This window comes from Protopterus annectens, chromosome 9.part0 (genome assembly GCF_019279795.1).
Source record: "Protopterus annectens isolate FY-2018-M chromosome 9.part0, PAN1.0, whole genome shotgun sequence".
NCBI classification, from domain to species: domain Eukaryota; kingdom Metazoa; phylum Chordata; order Ceratodontiformes; family Protopteridae; genus Protopterus; species Protopterus annectens.
In genome coordinates, this window is record NC_056743.1 from 521,845,114 (window position 1) to 521,851,113 (window position 6,000).

Below are 6,000 nucleotides of genomic sequence, written 5' to 3' on the forward strand. Positions count from 1 at the left end.
CAGAGAAATGTAAAGCTAACATTGCCATCAAGGAAATGTTTGTAATTGTAGTATGAAAGTTTCTTATTTATTTATTTATTTTTTGCTTTATTTTGTTTTTGTTCTCATCTCCCTTAAGAAGGCAACAGTGTGCAGAAAGTGGGTATTATATTGTGGGCTAGTGTTATCACGGGCAAGTATTGTGCTTTCTAGCTGAAGCAAATAAATTTAGTTTCTTTTCAAAGAAAACATTTGAGCAGTAGCAGCTGTTCTTAAATATGTGCTAATATTCAAAACATCTTCTTGTTTTAGAATCTGGTGTGGCAATCACTTGACTAAAACCTTAATTCACTGACGTTATAGATATTGAGTAACCTGCAAGATTTTTCCAAATCTGCTGATCAGTGTGTGTTAGTAAACTGCTAGGCTAGGATTCAAAAATAGGTTCAGACACAAGGAATAAGGCTGTTGTAAAAAGTGCCTTTTGGCGTGAAAGTGGAAACCAGCAATTCAAATACAGATTAGTTGCGATGAGGAAAAACCTTACTATTGGCTAATTTGCATGTCTCTGAATTTCTCTGTCATTATTAGTGATTTATGTATCATCTTAATACAGCCAAGCCCCCAGTTTCATTCCCTCCTCACACACACACACACACACACACACACACACACACACACACACACACACACACACAAACAAACACACTCTTAGGCTTGCAATATAGATTAAACTTATTTGAATTCATCTTGGGCAAGACTATTTCCCTGTCTGTGTATTTTTTCTTCTTCTTCTTTGCGTCCTTACCTCATGGTTTTGTATTTTTGGCTCTTCGCTCTATTCGGACTTTTAATTATTACATGCTTTAGGTCATTTGTGTGTTTTTAACATAGTTTGTCCTTGAATTCTCATGATTGTTAGGGGATTGCTAAGGACCTTGAAGCATGTATATTTGCACTGTCTGAATGCTTTGCATACTTGTTTACCAGACTTTAGCCTTGATCAGCAGTATATCTAAACGGTATTATTTCAAATATTGTTTTTAATGGGGCTGGCACCCACCTAACATCCATGTATTTCTTAAGTATGATTAAGCAGTGTCAGCCCTTCTTACAGAAGTATTACAGGGAATACATTTTATAGAAAATGTAAATTGTTACTATTAAAGTCTAATTAGACAAGTCGTAAGTAAGACAGTAAAATAAATTCTTTGCCGTCATTCTGTACTTTCTTGAAAGGTCATTGCATACTCCAACATTCATAGCAGTTTATAATTGTTTTGCTTTAATCCAATGCTCTAACTTCTAAACTCTGGCTTGTCATGCCATCCTTCCTCTTCAGTCCCTCCTCTGCCCTTTTATTTTTTTTTAATGTTGCACATAATGTACATGTGCAGACATGTACTATACGTTGTAATGGTACATGTTTTTCCATTAAAAACTCGCTGCTCAGAAGGTCAAATCCAGCAGAGAGAGTCCCACATGTTAACAGTTGGAATGTCAAATACTGACATTACCGACTGTCTGAATTTGCCCCCCACCTCTGGACCTATGTTAACGCTTGTTACTAGGTCTGGAGCAGTAAGGGTTTTTGGCGTTCACCGTTATTTTCATGTACATTGCTATTTAGCATGCCGATTTTCAAGGGAAGGTTGTAGTAATGTGTACACTCGATCTTCCATGTGGTGGGGTTTTGATAGTAAACTGTTTTACACGACCCTTTTAATGTGGTAAAGAACTATATTACATTTCCTATTTGACTTTATACGTCATTGTAAGATCTTCTATACTTTTGTATTGATACTTTCTGTGCTTCAAGGCTGACACGGAAATTGGTCCATTGAGATCAGAGCTCTACTCCAGCAAGCAAATTCAAATAAATAAAAACTAAAAGGCACCGTAGTGGTGGTTCTCACCATAGGATGGGTCAACACTGAAGTATATAGTTTAAAGGGGTTTTGTAAATAGTATTGTGGTGGTAAACATTAAAAATTATACAGGAAAATAACTTTCTTGGTGGCATAAGCCAGGGAATCTTGTTGGCTAGGCTTACTTAGGTCCTTAGGCCACTAGCCTAGTACCTACCTACCTATACTGCTTACAGAAAACTTGTTTTTCATTAAAAAAGACCGGTATGTCTCTGATAAAGTATAGGAACCTAGTTAATGAGATGTATAAGAAAAACAGAATGATAATTCTGGACATCAGAGAGGATATACTCTCAGTTTAGTGGGAGTCTGTGGCTAGAACAACACTTAAGGGAAGAGTGTTGTAGAAGTGAAAACATAGTCTGGAGGGGCATGGAACAGTCTGAAGATATTCTACTGAGAATTCAGCCAGCAGAAAGCTGTCTGAATTTATTTAGGAACTAGACCTGAACTGGTACGAGAGGCAGCAGAATTTTCTATTCTTTTCCCATCCTAAAGAATTTGCATTATGGAGCTATTATTTTGTCTTAATAACAACCCGCTATTTTTGGATAAAGTACTTCTACTGTCTTATTTTGATTCTACGATATCTAGCAATATGTGTGTGTGTGCGTGTGTGTGTCTGTGTGTCTTTATGCATGTGTTGTCTGAATATTTATATACATTGCAGTGCCACACTAGAAGCTGAGAGTAGATATTTTGCCCCACTGTATTAATGTCTTTGTGAGCTCATCTGCCAAAGTGGCTTTTTTTTTCTTCAAGGGTTCTTCTTTAACATCTGAGAAGGGACATATTCTTTTTAAAACTAGGCACAGCTAGAATGAGATTACAGAGAGAGAGAGAGAAAGAGAAGACAATACGTTTGGAACAGAAAAGTTAAGTTGCATAAGTTGAACTTGTCCAAATGGTCCCTGCCTCAGTAGCCTTAGCTATATTGGTTATATCCTGCCAAGGATAAAATGGCCAGCCAGCTTCCAACGCTTCAGGGCACCTTCCATGCACCCAAACTGTCAAGCAGGTCAAGCTGAGATGACTAAAAGACAAGTTTGCATGCAAAGACCTTCAGAGCATTCATGCCAGCAGAAAGAAGGAGGCTGAACCCTGAAAAGACTAATCTAGGAACAACAACAAATAAATGTCCTCACCCTGGCAGAAAAAAAAAACACAACACAAAACAAGGAGGATGGAGGGAGGGAGTGGCTACTGCAGCAGTGACCATTTGAACATTTACTGTTATGGTAAGTTCAACTGACAAAACTGTTCTATGTTCATCACATTGATCACTGCTGCAGTAGCCTTAGCTATATGGGTAGATTACCACAGCTAACTACATTTGAAAGATGGAAGAAGGGTCCAGGAGCCCTTGGAGAATGGTCCCAGCAAAGGTTGGTCTGGACCTAGAGAAGGAATCAAGTTTAAAGTGCACTGTCCGGTTCGATTCTCAGCTAGAGCGTCTTCTGCATGGAGACATGTGTGAATGGGCGTACCTTCTTTAAAGGTTGTGCGTCAGGCCTGGCAAGCCGGTACGTAAAAATCAACTGCCAATCATTAGCGGACCAGAGTTCCGCTGTGGTGACCCCTAACTGGGAAAAGCCAAAATACACAAACAAACAGAGGACCAAGTAGCAGCTTCTAGAATATTTCTAGAATCCAATCCTTTTCAAAAAGCCATAGATGAAGCCAAAGCCTTGGTAGAGGGCCCTGACCCTACCTGGAATATAGTTGTTGTGTTAAGTATAACATAAGGTAATAGCCTAAGACAACCATTTGAAAATAGTTTATTTTGACACAGGTTATCCCTTCTTCTTACCTTCACAAGAAATAAATGATTGATCTGAAGATCTGACAAGTGTAGTTCTGCCATGACAGTACCTGAGTTGTCTATAGACGTCCAAGGTATGGACTATCCTTTCTGCCCATTTTTAGAGTAAAGAAAATGGGGAGAGGGGTAGTTTGGCTTAAAGTAAACTGGGGTACCACTTTAGGCATAAAAGTAAAAGAAGGTTAGTTCTTAAAGAAATCTTGTCCCTATGGAAACTGAAGTAGGGTGACTCACCATAAGAACTTGCAAATCAGATGCCCTTCTGGAAGAGGTCAGAGCAAACAGAAAAACTGTTTTCCCTATTAAGAACTTCTACAGAGCCAGATTAGCAAGTTCAAATGGACCAAGTATTAACTTCTCTAAAACAAAATTAAAATCCCAAAGAGGAGCCACTAGTTTACTTGGTGCCCTCTTATGCAAAACCCCTTTCAAGAACATATTGATATAAGACTGCCTCAAAAAGGAGGATCTATGGGGAAGACATGCTGAAATGGTGGAAAAAGTAACCTTGATAGAAGAATAATACTTAGTGACTTTCACAGATATTTTATAACCAGAGAACAACTAGCACTGAATGGGTGCTGGTTATGTTTTTGGTACCAACTAGAAAAGCTTTTCCATTTGCTAATATGTGATTTTCTAGTAACAGGCTGTCATGCCTCCATTAGTACCTGCTATATGTCCTCATTAAACAGGGATCTAAAATGAATTAAGACCTTATCATCCAGGCAGTCAATTGAAAGTGAATGATGTCAGAATGCTTTAAACACCCCTGTTCTTGTGTGAGTAGATCAAATCTGTGAGGAATCTTGTAGTAATTGCATCTGGTCTTTTCTGAAAGAAGAGAGGGCCACAGTTACCTAGGTCAAAAGAAAGTCACCACAATGATCTTGGGGGATTCCCTCTAATTTTTCAGAAGTACCCTTGATATTAGTGGAAAAGCATACAGAACATTCCTGTACAAATTAAAGAAAAGGCATCTATCTTCCAGACCTTCTTGCACAGAGTCATGGAACAGAATTTTGCCAGTTGATTGTTCAAAAGGTCTGCTTGAGGAACTCCCTGCAGATGGACCAAATTTTGGAAGATTCTCTATTCTAGTTCCCATTTGTAAGGGTCTGCCCTGGTCCTAGTCAGTGTATCTGCCACAAAGTTTTGTTCTGATGAAATATCAGATGCCTGTAAGGTGAAATGGTGCTGTGAATCTATATTCCAAGATAAAGTGCAAGTTTGCCAAGAGGATGCACTGTGTGTCTGTGTAACCACTTGAAAGGTTCCCGGGGACCAAAGATGGTTCTGAGAGTTGAGCGTGTTGATCAGGACAAGCGTCTTCTAGATATTTATGTGCTTGCATCTGTCTTTGGTGTCCCACACCCCTGTACTTTTAACCGTCCTGAAACTTCTCCTCAAGCAAAAGTCCAAAGCATCTGTGGTAACTGACTGCTTTGGAGCAGGATGGAGAAGGGGAGACCTGGATTTAAAGATAGCTCCACCAAAAAGATTTATCTTCTGACACACCCCCATATTCAGATTTGAAAAGATAAAGGGTATTGATGCTGGGATCAAAGATATTTCAGATATCACTGTATCTTTCACATGTGCAGTCTTGCCAGGGGTATCATGAGAATCACAGATGCAGTGAGATGCAAAGTCTTGAGGTATAACTTTGCATTTTATATTAAACAGATAAAAAATATGATGTAAAAATCTGGACATTCTGCAAAAATCTGGATAGTTGACAAGTAATGGAACAGTCTTTCCTACACAGACTAATGAGGGTTCATAGACTATGAAATAGAGAATAATTGTAGAATTTGAAGAATTTAATCATTGGGAATGGCATACTATAGCGCATATAGAACAGAGGACATTTTTTTAAAATGTATGTATTTTTTAACATCTTAACTGAGGCGGACTTCAGATTGCAATATGCCCAGGAGATACAAATACATGCAGTTATCATTCCTGTACAACTGGTATTCCCTTTTTTTTTTTTGGTTTGTTCTTCCTTAAGCAAAGTGCTTAATACCCTTAAGGCTGGGAAACTACATTTCCTCAGTACTAGGTTTCACCGTCTCTCTATCTCTCTCTGTATGTATGTATATATATATATATATATATATATATATATATATATATATATATATATATGTATGTATGTTTACATTTATGAAAATTGTTAGTGTGTCTGAAGAAGTCATTCAGAACAAAAATATTTCCAACTTTTGGCTTCTGTTTTGCAATCTGAATGAAAATACAAATCACTTGTGC

The 6,000-nt window shown here is 38.0% G+C and overlaps 1 protein-coding gene across 2 annotated transcripts in view; it reads left to right on the plus strand.

The window, feature by feature from the left end:
* The window catches only part of SLC4A5 (solute carrier family 4 member 5), a 765,106-nt gene that overhangs the window by 378,488 nt on the left and 380,618 nt on the right, over positions 1-6,000 (plus strand). The gene's annotated exons all lie outside the window — the stretch shown is intronic.